Below are 21,064 nucleotides of genomic sequence, written 5' to 3' on the forward strand. Positions count from 1 at the left end.
ATGACTTTAAATCCTCATTAAAAGTATAAGGAATATTATAAAATAACTAAACTCTTTTAATTCTCAATCTTAGTTATTTTAGGAAAAATGTGAACATGGTGCTAGTCCATGGAATTCACACTTTGTACCTTACCAAGTCGTTGGTGGAGCATGTGTGGTTAACCGGCACACTAACTAGGACTAGTAAGGACCACGAAGGGTGACTTAATGTTTGTCATAGATCAATGGAGCGTGTGTGGTTAACCGACACATTGATTAGGTGATAATATTAAGGGTACCAAGTGAATTAGCATGGTCATTCACACCTTGTTTTGTGATCCTCGGCATCCCAGTCACAAAACTTGAAAGGCACAATCGAGATTGAAACATGCCATTGAAAAGTTCAATGAATCTCAAAAGAATCTAGGAATTTCAAATCCAATTAAACCTAATAAATCATTTCGTTTTCATGGTGGAAATTGGTGAATCGTCATTCACCTACCTTTCAAATATATTATTACTTAGATTACGACATCCCTCTTTTAAGTGTAATATATTGTGATTGGATCCTACCCTTAATATTACATTTGGGTGTCTTATTAAGGATCCTAAATATCTAATCTAAACTTACTCTCTTCTTTCAGATGTCTTCCAACACTAATGCTTCAAGCTCTAACCCAACTGGTTCTTTCTCTCTCATGAATCTTTGTGGGAGGGTCATCTTTGATGGTTCCAACTTCATGGATTGGAACATCAGGATGGTTACTCGTTACGAGGACAAGGAATATGTCCTCGATAAGGAGTTAAAAGAACTTGATGAGTCTACTGCTACTCCTGAGGAGATCGCTGAATTCAGGACTCATGAGAGAGATGCTACTAAGGTGGCATGTATCATGATGGCCACGATGACAGTCGAGCTCCAAAAGTTGTATGAAGATTTCTACCCTTTTGAGATGCACCAAGACCTGATGGAAAGGTACCATCAGAGTGCTCATCAGGAGCGGTATGAAATAATCTCCTCCATAATAACTACCCGCATGAAGGAAGGTGAATCCGTCATGGGCCACATGCAAAAGATGCAAAGGTATGTGGACCGTTTGCTGAAGCTGAATGTTAACATCCCCGAGGAGTTGTCAACTCACATCATTTTGCACTCCTTTCCTTCTTGTTATGACCATTTTCGAATGACATATCATATGAACAAGGAGGAAGTTACCCTCAGCAAGCTTCAAGGACTCTTGAAGACGACGGAATCCGGTCTTAAGGGTAAAGCGGTTGTTACCTCTACTACTCCAACTCCAACATCTACCCCTGTTTTAGCTATTGGGCAAGGAAAAGGGAAGAAGAGGAAGCACCCTTCGAAGGGTACCAAGGGAAAGTCTCTTGAAGGCTCCTCATCAAAGACCAAGAGCGGTTCTGCCACTCCTTCTGCCATTCCCAAGGATGCTAAATGCTTTTATTTCCATGAAAAGGCACACTGGAAGCGAAACTGCCCTAAGTACTTGCAGGATCTAAAGGATGGGAAAGTGAAACCCACATATGTAGGTATTTACACTATATTGTCTAATTACTCAACATACTCTAACTCTTGGGTGCTTGATACAGGATGTGGTATTCACATATGTTCTGATTTGGAGGGCCTAAGAAGAAGTGAGGATGTGGAGCACGGAAAGATAAACTTAATCATGGGGAATAGGAAGGTTTCACCTGTTTCCAAGATTGAAGTTTATACTTTGTTGCTTAATAATGGGTGAAAATTAGATTTGAATAAATGTGTGTACTCGTCTGAAATGGCGAGGAATATTATTTCTTTTCATGCTTTGTACAAACAAGGTTTTACCTTTTCGTTTGATAATGAAAGTGGTGGTATTAATGCTTTCTTTAATAATGTGTTTTATTTTAAAGCATTACCTTGTGATGGTGTGTATGAAACTGTGTCGATTGTAGACAACTTAGGAAATAACGTGTTGTATATTGATTCTTCTACTAGCCTAGATAAAGCATCATTGTGGCATTGTCGTCTTGGACATGTAAACAAGAAACGCATAGGCCAACTCCAAAAGAGTGGAGTCTTGGAATCATTTGACCTTAAATCGAATGATAATTGTGAATCTTGTCTACTTGGAAAGATGACAAAATCACCCTTCACTGGAACTTGTGAGATGGGTGAAGGTTTGTTGGACCTAATACATACTGATGTATGTGGGCCATTCAAAACCGCCACAAGGGATGCTAATTGGTATTATGTGACTTTTATTGATGATTTTAGTAGATATGGGTATGTCTACTTAATCAAACAAAAGTCCGAAACCTTTGAAAGGTTTAAGGAATTCAAACAGGAAGTAGAAAATCAATTGGGCAGGAACATTAAGATGCTTTGATCCGATCGAGGTGGTGAGTATCTTAGTTACGAGTTCCTTGACTATCTTATGGAGTGTGGGATTGTCTCACAATTGACTCCTCCCAGGACACCACAGCTGAATGGTGTAGATGAGAGGCATAATCGAACTTTGTTGGACATGGTTCGCTCTATGATGAGTCGAGTTTCGTTACCAATCTCTTTTTGGGGGTATGCCTTAGAGACTGCTGCCCATAACCTTAATCTAGTCCCTACAAAGAAGGTTACCAAAACACCTCATGAGATGTGGACTGGGAAGGTTCCCAATTTGGACCACATCAAAATTTGGGGTTGCGAAGCTTTCATGAGGCGTGAAACTCATGATAAGCTTGAACCCCGAAGTCAAATGTGTATTTTCATCGGCTACCTCTTCTACAGACCCAGTGAGAGTGTGGTCTTTGTAGCACGAAGAGGGATCTTACGCGAGAAAGAATTTATAAGCCAAGGAGACAGTGGGAGGCAAATTGATCTTGAAGAAATTCAAGAATCATTTGGTGAAGGAACCTCAGACGCTAGCAATCAACCTGAGGAGGAAACTCCTGTTGATCCAGCTGACGAGTCTGTACCTCCGAGGCGTTCCACACGGGTTAGGAACACACCTTCATTTTATTATGGCTTTCATTTACTACGGAAGTTGATACGTTTATCAGTGATAGTACACTGGTAAATTTGGATGAACCTAGCAGTGTTAAGGAAGCCATGGCAGGCCCGGAGTCTGCTAAATGGAAGGAGGCTATGGACAGCAAGATACAGTCCATGTATGACAATCAAGTTTGGAACTTGGTTGACAATGTACCAGGCCGTAAAACAGTCGTCAGTCGGGTACAAATGGATCTTCAAGAAGAAGACAGACATGGAAGGAAAAGTGCATACTTATAAAGCTCGACTGGTTGCGAAGGGTTTTACTCAAACTCAAGGTATTGATTATGATGAAACCTTCTCGCCAGTAGCAAAGATTAAGTCTATTAGGGTTATGTTAGCCATTGCAGCATTTCATGATTATGAAATATGGCAAATGGATGTCAAAACAGCTTTCCTTAACAGAAAGTTGGCTGAGCATGTGTACATGAATCAGCCAGAGGGTTTTGTCAGTGCAGAGTACCCTAATAGAGTATGCAAGCTTGAGAAATCCATTTATGGATTAAAACAAGCATCTCGTAGCTGGAATCTTTATTTTGATGAGAAGGTAAAAGAGTTTGGCTTCTCGAGAAGCGAAGATGAGTCTTGCGTGTATGTCAGAGCTAGTGGGAGTATAGTTAGCTTCTTGGTACTGTATGTGGATGACATACTACTCATAGGAAATGACATCCCAACCTTGCAGGAGGTTAAGTCCTGGCTTGGGAAGTGCTTTGCTATGAAGGACTTAGGGGAGGCTACCTATATCCTAGGGATAAGGATACTAAGAGAAAGGAGTAGAAGACTAATTGGACTTAGTCAGAGTATCTACTTGGATAAGGTGTTGAAAAGGTTCAACATGGAGAATTCCAAGAAAGGAGATTTACCGATCCAAAGCAATACCAAACTGAGTAAGACTTAAAGTCCGAGTATAGAGGCAGAAATAGTTGAGATGAGCCAATTACCATATGCTTCCGCAGTTGGCTCGATCATGTATGCTATGACTTGTACCCGTCCTGATGTGGCATTTGATTTGAGCATGGTTAGTAGGTATCAGGGGAACCCTGGCAAGGCTCATTGGACCGCGGTAAAGAACATTCTCAAGTACCTGCGGAGGACTAAGGATTGGGTCCTTACCCTTGGTGGGAGTGATGACTTGAGAGTATTAGGGTATAGTGATGCTAGTTTTCAGACTGATAGGGATAAATTCCTCTCTCAGTCGGGCTGGATCTTTACCTTAAATGGAGGGCCAATTTCTTGGAAGAGTTCCAAGCAGGAGACGGTGGCTGATTCGACTTGTGAATCAGAGTATATAGCAGCGAGTGAAGCAACGAAGGAGGCGATATGGCTTAAGAACTTCATCGGAGACCTTGGAGTTGTACCAGCTATTAAGGAACCTGTAGAGATTTTCTGTGACAACAATGGTGCGGTTATCTTAGCCAAGGAACCAAGAGATCATGGCAGATCCCGACACATTGACAGAAAATATCACTTCATAAGACACAAGATTGAAGAAGGACTCCTTGTGACAAGGAGGATATCGTCGGATGAGAATCCTGCAGATCCCCTTACGAAGGGACTGACGAGGGTTAAGCATTTTCAACATGCAAGACGCATCAGGCTGAGGGACGATATTAGTTTTACAGATTAGAAAGTTTTCCTGAAACTTGTAAAATGTAATCGACGTTTGATGATGAATAAAATTTGTGATTTATTTATGAGTAAAGTGTTGCTATCATTGTTAATTATTTACTATTGTTTCAGTTTTGCATGTTTTGACTTCCAGAATAATTAGTTTATTCAAACCTCCACAATCGATCATACGTCGGAAGTAGGTATGAATCAAAATTGTCATGAATTGGGTTTGTAGATTCCCTAAAGGTGTTTAGACATGGCAATGGTTGCCGCAACATTCATGAGTACTCATAAGTTATGAGTATTGGTATAAACCCATGCTCACTTGTATCACTTCATGGAATTTATCTCGAGTGATCGTGAGATGATAACATCATATAAATCTTTAAACCTAGAGATACGAGTTGTTACCTATGAGTTGGTTGTGCATTGATTGCACGTAAACGCATCAGTAACTTGATGTTATAAAATGTGCCTTTGTGTACAATTCAATAAGTAGTAGAACAAGCATATCTGTCGAAGTTTATCTGTTCCGTCTAGAAATAGAAGCGATATCTGGGCCCCTCGATGATTTTGTGTTGACCCATGTACCAGGACTGGTCAGAACTAAACCGATGTGTTCAGTGAAGTTCTTCGTCAAACAAATTGGAAAATCAAGAAACAACTGCTAGACAATAAGCAAGACATAGTTCCATGTGTTTGTCCGGCTGATATCATGAGAACAGAGGATTATGTGATCACTTATCTAAAATGGCGCTTCATAGTTCGACAGAGTCTTCATAGTTCGAGGGAATTTTCGAGAGCTAGGATTGCTGGTTGGTTCCTGAAGTTATAGGCAAATACAGTTATTAGACTTATCCAAGTGGGAGTCTGTTGGATAAGGTGTCTAAGTCCATAACTTATTTGGTATATACTTGACTCGACCGGCATGGTCCATTTGGGTTGCACCTCATCCAAACTATTATGGATAATTTTATGAGAGTTATAAACATATGTTTATTAATATATTATGAGTTATAATATATTAATATGAAGTTACGTTATTTAATTAGTTTTAGTCTTAAATTAATTATGAATTAATTTAGAGATTAAAAGGAAGACTAATTAGATTATGGGCTATTTGTTTTATATAGTGTGGGCTAATACTCATTTGTTAATGGGCTAGGCTTATGTGGAAGTCCATGGATGATCCATGGAGCTTTTAACCCATGGATCCTTGGAAAGGAAAAGACATGGGTTATTAGGGTTTCACCCTAACCATGCACACTATATAAGCATGCTTATGGAGCATGAAATGGAGCCTAAGAGAAAACTAGTGAACTAGTGTGTGTGTGCATGTGTGTGGCCGATTTTATACAAGGGTGTATACGCTCTCAAAGTTTTCCAAGAGTTTGTGGTGTTTGTGATTTCATTTGAGGCATTCACACTATTGGTGCTTGGCCCTCAAACTCCATAGAACCAAACTCACCAAAAGGTATGTAATCTCTTCTAACTTTTTTATGTTGAAATGTTTCCCATGCCATGTTAGATAGGTTATAAACCTTGGAAAATTATTATTTTGCATGTATTTAGACAAACATAGATCCAAGGTTTATTAGGGTTGCATGCAAACTTAGGAAGTGTTAGATTGCTCAAAACCCAACAAAAGCTTCATTTTCTGGAAAAAAGTTCGGATCTTGTCACTTGGTTCATGTTGTATGCTTAAAGTATCATTTTCTAGGGTTTAAGTCCCAAAGGTGGAGAATTTTTGTGCAAATGGCCTCCATAAGCTTAGATACTTCATGTTCCTGATCTATTGGAGTTGTAGACTCATAAAAATGACATCTTGGACGTGGGTATTGCACCATGCATGAGATCTAGGTCCTTGAGTTTGATTAGAATGTTGTTATGTGATGTTGGAGCCTTTACGGCCATGCCAAGGCTTAAAGGTCTCGACTTTATGGGTTTAGAAGTGCTAAATGAGTCGGATCTAGAAGTTGGAGTAATGGCTTAACCGATTAAGACCAGAAATGGAGAGTGGCTGATTCTGGTGGTTACGCTGGGCGTAACTTCCAGTACACGCAACGTACTGGGTGGAGAACCCGATCCATGGGGGTTGCCGATGTACGCCCCGCGTACTCTCAGGGTTGACTTTTGTTGACTTTTAGGGTTTTGGTCAACATGAGGTCTTTAGGTCAAGGAATGGTAAAATAGTTTTTTACCCTCTGAGGAATGATGATAAGGGGTAAAGTTTTAGTGGTGGAAGTCTTTGTGTATTAAATGATATTTTCATGTTTAGGCGAGTTAGAGCCGTTGTTTGGATTCGGTGATAGCGAGGACGCGAGATCTTAGACTTTCCACAAGGTGAGTTTTCTCACTATACTGTACCCGGAAGGGTTTGACTGTGTGACCGGAAGGTCGAATATGATATGAGATTTATGTATTATGTGTGATAAGTTATTCGTTATATGTGCAATGTATGATATGCTTGATATGGGCCGGAAGGTATTATGTTATGGGCCGGAAGGCGAATATGTTATGGATCGGAAGGCGTTGTGATGTGGACCGTAAGGTCGACGTGGGTAGGACCGGAAGGTTTACCTAGTCGGGACGGAAGTCCCCTGAGACACATGGACCGGAAGGTCAGGGCCTGGAAAGGCGTATGTGCGTAAGTTGTATTTTGGGGAACTCACTAAGCATTTATGCTTATAGATGTTGTGTTATGTGTTTCTGGTACTAGCGAGGACCGTGGGAAGGCGCCGACATGATCGTACACATTATCGGGGAAAAACTATTTTTATGATCTTTGGGATGTACTCTGTTGTGACAATATTGTTTAAGTTTGAATTTGAAATATTAATCGATGTTTTTGATGATTACAAAAATGAAAAATTGGTTTTAAAATTTACGTCGTTACATGTTGGTATCAGAGCCTTGGTTTGAGGGATTCGGATACACCTTCGGGCGTAACTGAACTCAAACAGCGGATTTGAGAAAATTTTAATTAATAAAATCAATAAAAGATTTGATAAGTGATTTTGAAACAACCAAAGAAGAAGAAGTGTGTACGGTCAGCCAGCGCCCGAACGGTAAACTCCTCAAAATACTCTTACAATATGTGTTATGAGATGTGATATGATATGATACGCACGCTAGTAGACTAGGTATTCATATTAGGACTAGAGTGGCCTGATTTGTGATTCCTTAGTCTAGGGAAATCTGCTGCTATGAGGTGCTTTGAGAGCGAGTGGGTAGCTAGTGCATGGCAAGAATAGAGTACTCATGATCCGGTTTTGGGGAGGTGGACTTGGGGTGAACGCTGATGAGGTGTAGTTCGTAGTATTGGGCCCGTACTACTGAAGACACCGGGTCAGTGGGCAACCCAAGTAAGAATACTTGGGTATCGGAGACTGAGTAGGGTTGCGTTATCGAGTGAGATTATGATCGATAGAGTCTTTGATATTTCTATGTTGTATTTCAGAGGCATCATGGTTGGACCACGCCACAGACCTGGTAGGAGCAGTGTGAGTGACGAGGAGCTTCGTCAGATGATTCACGAGGAGGTGGCTACAACGATCCGGGCTGAGATTGCGGAGATGTTTGGGTCTATTAAGACCACACTGGTGGAGACTTTTGATGAGCGGTACGCCGCGGTGACTAAGGCCGCAGCCGCTGCAGCTACCGCAGCTGTGGCCGCTGCCAGACCACAGGGAGGTGACTCGTTGCTGTTCCGGGAGTTCAGCAACACGAAGCCACCCGAGTTTGATGGGATGCAGTATCCGATCGCTGCGATGAGATGGATTGCTGATATCAAGGGATGCTTCTACACTTGTTCATGTTCGGAGCATCTGAGGGTACGATTCACTTTGAGCCAGCTCCGTCTGGGAGCAAAGGATTGGTGGAAGTTCGTGACGGCGAACTTCACTTTTGCGGAGGTTTCAACTGTGACTTGGGACAGGTTTACTACTATGTTCAGAGATGAGTACGTTCCCCTGGTGGAGAAGGAACGGTTGTTTCAGGAGTTCTTGACCCTCAAGCAGGGTAATGATTCTATCACAGTGATCACGCAGAAGTTTCATGAGAGGGCGATGTTTTGCCCCGAGCAGGTGTCTACGGAGCAGGCTCGAATGAGCCGATATTTGGGTGTGCTGAGGAGGGATATCCCAGAGTTCGTATCCAACTCGTCATACCAGACTTTTGTTGAGCTTCAGGTAAATGCTAGGAAGCGTGAGATCAAGTTGGAGACCCAGGCTAGGGAGGAGGCCGAGTCTCAACGGGTGGATCGGCGGCCGGCTCAGTGTCATCCAGCAACCAAGCAGACCAAGTCCGCCGATTCGAGGTCAGGAGGTCAGAAAGGCCGAGTGCCCCCAGCTTCACCAGGGTTCTATGCCTGCTGCCAGGGTTATCGAGACTCGGCCAGTGAAGGCCGAGGCTCCGAAGGCTTGTGGAAGAGCTTTCCAGTTGACTGCGGAGGAGGTCCGTGCGGTGCCTAATGTCGTAGCTGGTATGTATTCTTTCGTGTATTTACTTTTATGTTAAGATATTGTGCTTATATTATGATATGCGTAGGTACTTTTGTTGTGAATTTTGTACCTGCTTTGGTATTATTTGACTCGGGTGCGAGTCGGACTTTTGTATCGTTGGCTTTTAGCCAGCACATCGGTATTGAATGGGAGGTGATGAGTCGACCCCTGCGAGTTTCTATAGCAGATGAGAAAGCGGTATACGCCACTAATGTGATTCGAGGATGTGTGCTCGAGATTTTTGGGGTCAAATTCTCTATAGACTTGGTTCCTATAGCGATGGGGGATGTCTGCATCATCGTGGGCATGGATTGGTTGAGTAAATTTGGGGCAGTCATTGACTGCGAGAGACAGCTGGTGACTATTCGAGACCCTAGTGGCGGAGTGCTTACGGTGTATGGCGAGGGGACCCAGTGTGAGTCGGCGTTTTGTTTGGCTGCCAGGGTGAGGCAGAGTTTGCAGCAGGGCTGCAATGGATTCATAGCCTACGTGATGGATACTCGAGTGGCCGTGGGGAGGCCCAATTCGGTTGATGACGTTCCTGTGGTATGCGAGTTTTCGGATGTGTTCCCCGAAGAGTTACCAGGTGTGCCTCCGGAAAGGCAAGTGGAGTTCCGTCTCGATTTGGTTCCGGGAGCGGCGCCCATCTCCAAGGTGCCTTATCGTCTCGCTCCACCGAAAATGCGGAATTTATCCTCGCAGCTTCAGAAGCTGTTGGGGAAGGGGTTTATTCGACCGAGTAGCTCACCTTGGGGAGCACCGATTTTGTTCGACAAGAAAAAGGATGGTTCACACCGGATGTGTATCGATTACCGAGAGTTGAACAAGTTGACGGTTAAGATCAGTATCCGTTACCTAGGATCGACGATCTGTTCGATCAGTTGCAGGGGATATCTTGGTTCTCAAAGATAGACTTGAGATCGGGTTATCATTAGATGAGGGTTCGGGATGAAGATATTCAGAAGACTGCTTTCAGAACTCGTTATGGACATTATGAGTTTGTGGTGATGCCTTTTAGGCTCGCCAATGCCCCGGCTACGTTCATGGATCTCATGAACCGGGTGTGTCGGCTGATGCTGGATCGGTCGGTGATCGTATTCATTGATGATATTTTGGTATATTTGACGTCTAGGGAGCAGCATGAGGAGCATTTGAGGGAAGTTCTTCGGGTATTGAGATCGGAGAGGCTGTATGCCAAATTCTGCAAGTGTGATTTCTGGTTACGAGAGGTCCAGTTCCTTGGACACCTTGTTAACCAGAAAGGGATATTGGTCGACCTGGCCAAGATTGAGGCAGTGTTGAGATGGGAGGTGCCGAGATCGCCCTCTGAGATCAGGAGTTTTCTGGGATTGGCCGGCTATTATTAAAGGTTTATCAAGGATTTCTCCAAGATCGTCGTGCCACTTACCAGGATGACCCGGAAGGGTGTTGCATTTTCGTGGGGACTGGAGCAGCAGTCCTCATTCGAGACCCTTCGTCAGAAATTGTGCGAGGCCCCGGTGCTTGCACTTCCGGAAGGGATGGAGGATTTTTTGGTGTACTGTGATGCATCTATATCAGGTTTAAGGGTGGTACTTATGTAGAGGGGGCACGTGATAGCGTGTGCTTCGAGGCAGTTGAAGCCTCATGAGTCGAGATATCCCACCCACGACCTGGAATTGGGGGCTGTGGTGTTTGCCCTCAATATCTGGCGGCATTATCTTTACGGGGTTCGGTGTACCATCTACACGGACCACAAGAGTTTGAAGTACTTGATGGATCAACCAAATCTGAATATGCGACAGAGGAGATGGTTGGATGTGGTGAAGGATTACGATTCTGCAATCCTGTACCACCCAGGCAAGGCTAATGTGGTAGCTGATGCGTTGAGCCGAAGGGCGGAAAACCCCCCGATCCGAGATATTTTTATGAGGTTAACGGTGATGACCCCGATTTTAGATACCATTCGCGGAGCTCAGGCTGAGGCTACAAAACCAGAAAACCAGAAGAGGGAGCAGGTTGTAGGTCAGGTATCAAGATTCATTACGGATGGTCGAGGGCTTATGACTTTTCAGGGTCGGATTTGGGTACCGTTTGTGGGCAGTACGCGTACTATTTTGTTGGAGGAAGCGCATCAATCGAAATTCTAGATTCATCCCGGGGCTACAAAATGTATTTGGATCTAAGGAAGGAGTATTGGTAGCCGTGTATGAAAAGGGATGTTGCATGGTTTGTTGAGAGATGCCTGACTTGCCAACAGGTTAAGGCCGAGCACCAGCATCCGCACGGTAAATTGCAGCCACTAGAGATTCCCGAATGGAAGTGGGAACAGATTACCATGGATTTTATCAGCAAATTGCCGCGGACTGCGTGGGGAGTCGACGCGATTTGGGTGATCGTGGATAGATTGACGAAGAGCGCACATTTTCTAGCCATCAGCGAGAGCTCTTCTACGGAGAAGTTGGTAGAATTATAAGTGAGGGAGGTGGTTATCGCGGCATGGGGTTCCGATGTCGATTGTTTCTGATCGGGATGTGCGTTTTACTTCTAGGTTTTGGAAGAAGTTTCATGCTTAGTTGGGTACGAGGCTGCATTTCAGTACCGTATACCACCCGCAGACAGATGGACAGAGTGAGCGGATGATTCAGACGCTTGAGGATATGCTCCGAGCATGTGTTTTGGATTTTGGAAGGAGCTGGGACACCTATCTACCTTTAGCAGAGTTTTCGTACAACAACAACCATCATTCGAGCATTGGTATGCCACCCTTTGAGCTGTTGTATGGTCGGAGATGTCGCACCCCCATCTGCTGGGGAGAGGTGGGGCAGCGGGTGATGGGTAGCACAGAGATTGTACTCCAGACGACCGAGCAAATTCAGCAGGTCAGGCAAAGGTTGTTGACTGCGCAGAGTCGCCAGAAGAGTTATGCGGACATGCAGTGGTCCGAGCTCGAGTTTCAGGTTCATGACCTTGTGCTCCTAAAGGTCTCTCCTTGGAAAGGAGTGATACGATTCAGGAAGAGGGGCAAGTTGGGACCCCGGTATATAGGACCCTTCAGGGTAATTGCTAGGGTAGGCCGGGTAGCCTACCGGTTGGATCTACCTGCTGAGTTGGGGCAGATCCATGATACCTTTCATGTCTCGCAGTTGAGGAAATGCATTGCCGACGAGTCGGCAGTGGTGCCATTAGATGATATTCAGGTGGATGCAGGCCTGAACTATGTGGAGAGACCAGTAGCGATCAGGGATCGGAAAGTTAAGGTTCTGAGGAACAAGGAAGTACCCCTGGTACAAGTACAGTGGCAACATCGGAAGGGGTCCAAGCTAACGTGGGAGTCCGAGTCTGAGATGCGGGATCAATATCCAGAGTTGTTTTCAGTATGAGACTTCGGTGGCGAAGTCTGGTTCTAGTGGGGGAGAATTGTAACAGCCCAAAATCCAGGTATTCTTCTATTTTGGATTAAATTGTTAATTTAGGGTTTTCATGGTAGGCGAGTACACTGGGCGTACAACGTGTACATTGCGCGTACTCGCGCGCCTCATTTGGACGCGTTCACCCTCAGGTATGCGGGGCGTACCCAAGGTTACGCCCGATGTAACTTATTCAGATCCAAATCCTAATGTCCTTTGGAGGTGCTATAAAAGGAATGCGTGGCTGGACTTCTCAGCCACCATCCCTCAGAGTGAAACCCTAAAAAGAGTGTACCTTCATTCTTTAGCCATTGTGTGTGTATTCTAAGGTTGGTGGTGCCATTCCAAGGTTGCAAAGGAGAAGAAGAGCATGTTGGAGAGGCTAGAAGTGGTGCTCAAGTGTAGATCTGAGCTTTGCAATGGTTAAAGCTTCATTTTCAGGTAAAAAGTTTGGATCTTGTCACTTGGTTCATGTTGTATGCTTAAAGTAGCATTTTCTAGGGTTTAAGTCCCAAAGGTGGAGACTTTTTGTGCAAATGGCCTCCATAAGCTAAGATACTTCATGTTCCTGATCTATTGGAGTTGTAGACTCATAAAAATGACATCCTGGACGTGGGTATTGCACCATGCATGAGATCTAGGTCCTTGAGTTTGAATAGAATGTTGTTATGTGATGTTGGAGCCTTTACAGCCATGCCAAGGCTTAAAGGTCTCAACTTTATGGGTTTAGACACGCTAAATGAGTCGGATCTAGAAGTTGGAGTAATGGCTTAACCGATTAAGACCAGAAATGGAGAGTGGCTGATTCTGGTGGTTACGCTGGGCGTAAATTCCAGTACGCGCAGCGTACTAGGTGGAGACCCCGATCCAGGGGGGTTGGCGATGTACGCCCCACGTACATCTAGCAGTACGCCCCGCGTACTCTCAGGGTTGACTTTTGTTGACTTTTAGGGTTTTGGTCAACATGAGGACTTTAGGTCAAGGAAGGGTAAAATGGTCTTCTACCCTCTGAGGAATGATGATAAGGGGTAAAGTTTTAGTGGTGGAAGTCTTCGTGTATTAAATGATATTTTTATGTTCAGGCAAGGTAGAGCCGTCGTTTGGATTCGGTGATAGCGAGGACGCGAGATCTTAGACTTTCCACAAGGTGAGTTTTCTCACTATATACTGTACCCAGAAGGGTTTGACTATGTGACCGAAAGGTCGAATATAATATGAGATATTTGTATTATGTGTGATAAGTTATTCGTTATATGTGTCGTGTATGATATGCTTGATATAGACCGGAAGGCATTATGTTATGGGCCAGAAGGCGAATATGTTATGGGCCGGAAGGCATTGTGATGTGGACTGTAATGTCGACGTGGGTAGGACCGGAAGGTTTACCTAGTCGGGACGGAAGTCCCCTGAGACACATGGACCGGAAGGTCAGGGCCTGGAAAGGCGTATGTGCGTAAGTTGTATTTTGGGGAACTCACTAAGCATTTATGCTTACAATTGTTGTGTTATGTATTTCAGGTACTAGCGAGGACTGTGGGAAGGCACCGGCGTGATCGTACACATTATCGGGGAAAAACTATTTTTATGATCTTTGGGATGTACTGTGTTGTGACAATATTATTTACATTTGAATTTGAAATATTAATCGATGTTTTTGATGATTACAAAAATGAAAATTGGTTTTAAAATTTACGTCGTTACATGCATGTTTGTTGGTTTTGGTGGAAATGGTTGAGACAGGTCCTGCTGTGTGCAGTAGGCCAAGACACCCTAGGTGGACCGAGTAGACTTTAGGACCGAGTCGTGCAAATCTAGTTAGGCTGAAGGCCCAATGAGCGGTTTGGTTAGGCTGAAGGCCCCGGGGAGGGCAGTCCAGACGTGCCGAGGGCTCGGAGAGCGGCCTAGATAGACTGAGGATTAGGAGTCGGTCCAGTCAGACTAATGGCTCATTGTGCATGTTGTTTGCATATGTGTATATATTATATGGTTATATTTGTATGGTGTTGGTATTTTGGGGCTAATTCACTAAGCCTTCGAGGTTACATTTATCGATTATCGTTTCATGTACTTCTGATAATCGCGGGAAGGTGAAGGCGTGATTGTACAACTCCTAATATTTCATGATTTTATGATTTGATTCAGGCGATACTCTAATGATTAAACTATTTTTGATAACAAACTGTAATAACTTAATGGTTTTAAATGTATTAAAAAGTTTTCACTTGGCTTGAATTTTGTGGATGTTACAAGTTGGTATCAAAGTCGTGGTTTGAGTGAATTGGATAAACACCTATGGGAATCCAGTCTCAAACTGAGATCTGAGAGTTTTTGCAAAATGTTTTTGGAAAAGGAAATTATAATAAAAAAGCTGGATTAAGGGCATGGGCTGGATATCTAGTTATGTTCTTGTTTGATTGTTAGCTTGGGATCGAGAATGTGGACCTTGACTTAACTTTGACTTTTTAGAGGGATGCAAGTGTACGATCAGCCGGAGCTCACGGATAGACCCTAAAATACCTTACAGATTATTTGGTTTATTTATATTTTAGAACCGCATGCTAGTACTAGGCTAGGGATCTTCAGAAATTACATGATAGAATTTCCTGATTATATGATGTCTGATGCCTGATAGCCTATGGTTTTCCTTATATGAAATTGACATCGTTGTTGTAGTTGATTAGTGTATGCATCAGGGTTGTACATAATTAAGATCTTATAGCCTTAGAATGTTTACTTTGGCCTTATTCCCTATTCTTTTTTGATGAAGGACTTACGGTAGGATCAGGTATTTGAAAGCCTATATGGTCCAGCGTTTTGTATGGTTATCATACACGAGTGCTACAGGGTTGGTGTAAATTTCATGGCTGGGTTGTGTGAGGTCGGGAGGTCATATATAAAATGTTTAGCATTCCTCTAAGAGTGAGGATTTAGCACTTGCTATCTTTATGCATATTGTTAGGGTGTTGTTGTGATACTTGAGGCAAATATGAGTAGGTGTGGAAGGTAGTATGGTCCCATACTACTGAAAGCATAGGACCCATATGCATAGCAAGGAAGTCGCAACCCCTGGGGTTAACATACAAGTTGGTTCCCTATTATTATATGGATTGCGTGAGATCTCTCTGGTGTATTATCAGAATGGTGGTTACGAGATATTTTGAGACCGGATCCGGGTTGGGACGGGAGCTGGCAGTCAGGATAGGCCAATATTGTTAGAGGATCGTATCAGGGACATTGTTTGGGGTCAGATTCCGGAGATTATGGGTCTATCAAGACCACCATGTTTCAGTATTTTGACGAGCGTTATGCATCCAGTACTGAGACGACTGCCACAACAGCTTCAGCAAATGTAACAACAAAATGGAGAGAAGATTGGTCGAGCTTACAGGTACTAGGACCTGTTAATGGGACATATTCTGATGAGCAGAGGGCTACATTTACTTGGGATCAAGGAGATATTTTGTACGCGTTACATTCTGCGGGTTAAGCGGGAGAGGCAAGCACATGAGATTCTATATTTAAGGCATCAGGGGTTTTTCTCGAGGTCGGAATGTGAGTCGTGGGGACTCTAGAAGGGAGTGATTATTATGTTCAGCTGGGGTTTGCAGATGGAAGTGCAATGGTTAATTGATGGATGGGAGTGTTGTTTTATAGGTAAAGGATTGTGCCCTTTCAGTGTTCGAGCTCAAAGAAGTGAGCAGACTTTGGACCCCAGGATCAGGATGTATTCCAGCCCAGGGTCAGTTAGTTGCAGGGTTAGCGAAATTATTTCAGCGCGGGTGAGTGTAGGCGGGTCGATGTGGCATGAGTATATTGTGGGGCATATAAGGTTATTGTCCCAACCCTTAGGAGTTAAGGCCTGGTTCGTTTTGGATTCCTTATATCAGGAAAAAGGGTTTGATTGTGCGATCTATTGCACTTTTGGGATTGGAGGCGATGTATTTAGGAGTAGTATGTCGCCCATATTCGGGCAAAGGGTTCTTTAACTACTACATTTGGGTTGTAGACGACTGAGTAAATGAGTGAGTCAGAGTGCGAGACCCCGAATGATATGATTCTTAGAGTACGAGAGCAAGAGATTTGTTTGGAGAACCTTGGGAAGAAGGGTATTATGTGGGAGGTCTGCGCACATGATCCCACATCATGGTTATTCAACATTGTCAGGATTCAGTGGTTTTAGTAGCAATTATTAATTAACGGATGAAGGTGTTGGATTAGTGTATAAGTCCATAACTATAATTAATATGTACTTGACTCAACTCGACATGGTCCATTTGGGTTGCATGGCATCGGAACATTAGGATAGACCGTTTGTGAGAAGAGGACATTTGTGATTATTAATATACTATAAGTTCTAATATATTAATATGAAATCATGTTATTTAATTATTATTGATCAAGAATTAATTTGGACTTAATTTAGTGACAAAAAGAGACTAATTAAATATATGGAGATTGATTGTGTAAATAATTCATTCTTATATATGTGGGCTTATGATCCATGATTCCTTATGTTGGGTTTAACCCATGTGGTGACCCATGGATACTCCATGGAGATTAAACCCCATGGAGCATAAGGAATGGGTAAAGTCATGGGTTACATGGTGTAATCCTAATATGCACACTATATAAGGACCCCTTTAGCTCGAGAAATTGGCACTAGTGACACATATATGAGGGCTAGCCAATTTGAGAATAAAGTGCCTTCTTCTCATGGTTATTCCAAGTGTTGATGATGTTGTGTGAACCATTTGAGGTGTTACACTTGGTGCACTAGGCTCTCGAGCATCATGGAGTCAAGCTACATCAAGAGGTATGTATTCTAAGTTCTTATATTACCCAAGTATCAAAAGATTGTATGCTAGATAGGGTAATACCTTGGAATATTCATATTTTCATGTATAATAGAGAAACCATAGATCCAAGGCATTTAGGATTGCTTGTACACTTTGGAGTGTTAGAATGCTCATAAGCTAACATGGTATCAGAGACAACACTTGTTTTCTTGTTATACTTGCTTAAATTACTGAAAAAATCAAAGATTTTTGCTAACTGGACACGGGACTTGACGAGTCCTGAAGGGACCCGACGAGTCCAAGTACAAACTCATCCAACTCGTCGAGTTGGTTCATGAACTCGACGATTTGGACCCCATGACAACATATCTTCGAGTTTTAAAGCTGGAATTGGTTTAGAATCATTACCTTAACCTGTTTTGGACTTATAAAACTTGTTTTTAAAGTGGTAATGATTATAGTAAACCAATTTCAATGTTAAAATCAAAATTTCAAGAATTTTTGATTTTGATGTAATTCTTGAAATTGTTGATATGGTTTGTTCATGCTTATTAGTTTTGGTAGATCATATGAATTATTTACAAAAGTGTTTTTTTAGTTAATTCTTGATCAAAATGTATTTTAATGGAGTCCATAATTTTTCCTCAAGTTATGGATTACCAAAAGTTTTTTGTGTTACCTTGTTTTATTTGTTATTTTAGATAAATGAAAAAATATGTGTTAGTTGTTTCCAATCCAAATTAGTCTAAAATTTTGTTTATAAATTTTTTTTTTGTAACTTGTCCTCAATTTATATGAAACATCACATTTATGAATCTTAAAACTCATAAAAATGCCTTAGGTTAAAAAAATGAAGAGTCTTTTTCTTATAAATAGTATTTATGGCTCCATAACTTGTGCTCAAGTTATTATATGTTCAAAAGTATCTTCATTAAAAGTTTTTTAAAACTTTAATTAAACTCATAAGTTATGAAAATCCAAGAGTTTTGAATGGTTTCAAAACTTTCCCTTAAGTTTTGGAATTTGAAAAGTTTTCCCTTATGAATACTTTAATTCCTAGTTATGCGCTTAGAATTTTAAAAGTTAAAATTCAACCGTTATACTTTATAATATTATAAGTTAATAATATATATATATATATATATATATATATATATATATAGACACACACACACACACATATATGTATATATATATATATATGTGTGTGTGTGTGTGTGTGTATCTATGTATGTATTAGAGCAAGTCATCTTACCATTAGTAGGCCTCATTCATGAAGATGGTCTATAAGGGGGTATAAGGTGACTTCCTATAAAATGGTAGTTTAATGGATGTCCACTCTCACCCTCCGCTTCCTTGACTGGTGGAGGGTCGTTAGCCGAACGGGTAGGACAAGGACTATAATTATCCCTTCATTAAAAATACTAATGATAAATATAAAGTAACTAAAATGATTTTACAATTCCCAATCTTACTTACTTTAGGAAAATGTGAATAAGGTGCTAATTCATGAAATTACACTTTGTACTTTGCTTAAGTCGGTTAGTGGAGCATGTGTGGTTACCCGACACACAAGCTTGATTAAACAAGGTAGGCAAAGGGTAACTTAATATTTATCATAGTATCGATGGAGCACATGTAATTAACCAGCACATCGATTAAGGGGTAAATATTAAGGGTACCATGTAATTTGCATGGTTACTTCACACCTTGTTTTGTGATCCTCGGCATCCCAGTCACAAAACCTGAAGGGCACACTCGAGATTGAAACATGCCATTGAACAGTTCAATGAATCTCAAAATAGGAGTTTTAAATCCAATTAAAAACTAATAAATTATTTTTTTATGGTGGAAATTGGTGAATCATCCTTCACCTACCTTCAATTATTTTATAGCTTGGATTACAACATTCCTCTTCCATGTTATAAAATATTGTGTTGGGTCCTAGCCTTAATATTTCATATTAGGTGATATATTAAGGAATTTAGATCAACTATCTTGAATATTTCCCAAAAGATGTCTAGTTCAGACATCAATGATCTTCCCAAATCTCTTGGAACTTCACTTCCTCCACCTCCTCCAATTATTCTCCCTAACCCACAAGTTCAAGGTCACTCAAGCCCTATTGGCAAGCAAGGTCTATGTGTGATCGAATCTTGGAGATTAAGTCACATATTGAAAAGTAGGGAGAGTTGGGAGTCAAAGTCTTAAGAAACTTGGATGTTCAATTACTTTCTAAGTCACATAGTGAGTTACCTTTGGGACTCCTATGAAATAGACTATGACATGAACCTAAATGATCTTATCTATTTGCATGGTACTACTGCATCAGCAATGATTTGGATTTTTAGTAAAGCAAATTTTATTAGTAGATCAACTTTCCAAACCTTCAATGGACATTGACAACGATTGCATTGGATACCCAGTAAAAGGTTTCTCTTCCTAATGGACATTGACAATGATTTATATCGCTTGATTGAAGATCGGATTCTTAAGCCACTCTTAGGTGTTATGATAGATTGCTAGGAAACATGTAATAGCATAGTTTTCATTTAAATTTGCATTGTAAGGAAAAGTTTTTTTGACATTTTATAAATAAATAAAAGTTTGTTTTACTTTATTTTATATCTCCTTGCAATGGCATTTATGAGAACTTGATGTTTGTATGTTTCTAGCAATATTGAAAATATGAATTTGACTCTTTCATTTGTGGTAGTGTATAAATTTACCAAATAAGGAAAGCTTCTCATATTCCAAGTTTTCAGTTGGATAGAAACTTAGAATCATACAAGTTATACAGTATGATGAATGACAACTTTCAGCTTTGGAAAATTAAGACTAGTTCCTTCTTCACATCTATATGTGAGTCAAGTGAAGGACTGAGGGATCGAGTACACATTCTTGTGCACTGATCAAGTCCACCACAAAAGATCTATAAGGCTATTCGTCATGTTTTACTAAAGTTTAATAAATATGGTTACACTTACAAGCTTAAGTGTAATTCTGATACATTGGAAAATTTTCGATATATGGTAGAACGAATGAGAAGAATCAAATCAGGAAGAAGGATAAAACTTTCTCAAAAGATGGGGGAGTACTTTAGTATCATGTTATGTGATCATCTTAATGATTAAGAGACCTTATCACAATTCATCCTCTAAGTGCATTCTGATAGCTAAGAAAAGGAGCTATGAATTGTTGAAGTGGTCAAATCAAGAAGATGATTCATACCTCGTACCAAAAAAATTTTTTAGAGTCATACTCCAAGATTGTAACTTGAGTGACATATCTAAAAGGAAGGTTGCTTAATACTAGTCATATGTAAGAGTAAAAGTATCCTACTCTTGTACAGATGAAAATGGTAAGTTGTGATGTTTTAGATAAAACAAAGACCAACTAAGACCAATTGTGTGAAGTGTTTGTCATGATAAAGAATCAAAACTATCTCTTGAATATTTGGCAAGTGAGTCTTATGTCTCAAGATGACAGTGGGAGTCTGAAAGATCCTCAAAGGATAATCAAGTATAAAACCATTAAGTTTAACGCTAGCACACGATGTGAGGTTTGTAACCTATCGTGTTGACATAGTCCTACTTCTATGCATATTCCAGTGAAAGTTGGCTTTGTATATAAGTTCTAAGAGTTCTCAATTGCTTGCATAACAGCTTGGAAGCAATGGCAGGCCTTTGTGTTGCCAGGTGGCAAGAAGTTAATATTGCACAAGTTCAATCCATATGAGTTTGGATTTGT

Source organism: Lactuca saligna, chromosome 3, assembly GCF_052625555.1.
Source record: "Lactuca saligna cultivar CGN05327 chromosome 3, ASM5262555v1, whole genome shotgun sequence".
NCBI classification, from domain to species: domain Eukaryota; kingdom Viridiplantae; phylum Streptophyta; class Magnoliopsida; order Asterales; family Asteraceae; genus Lactuca; species Lactuca saligna.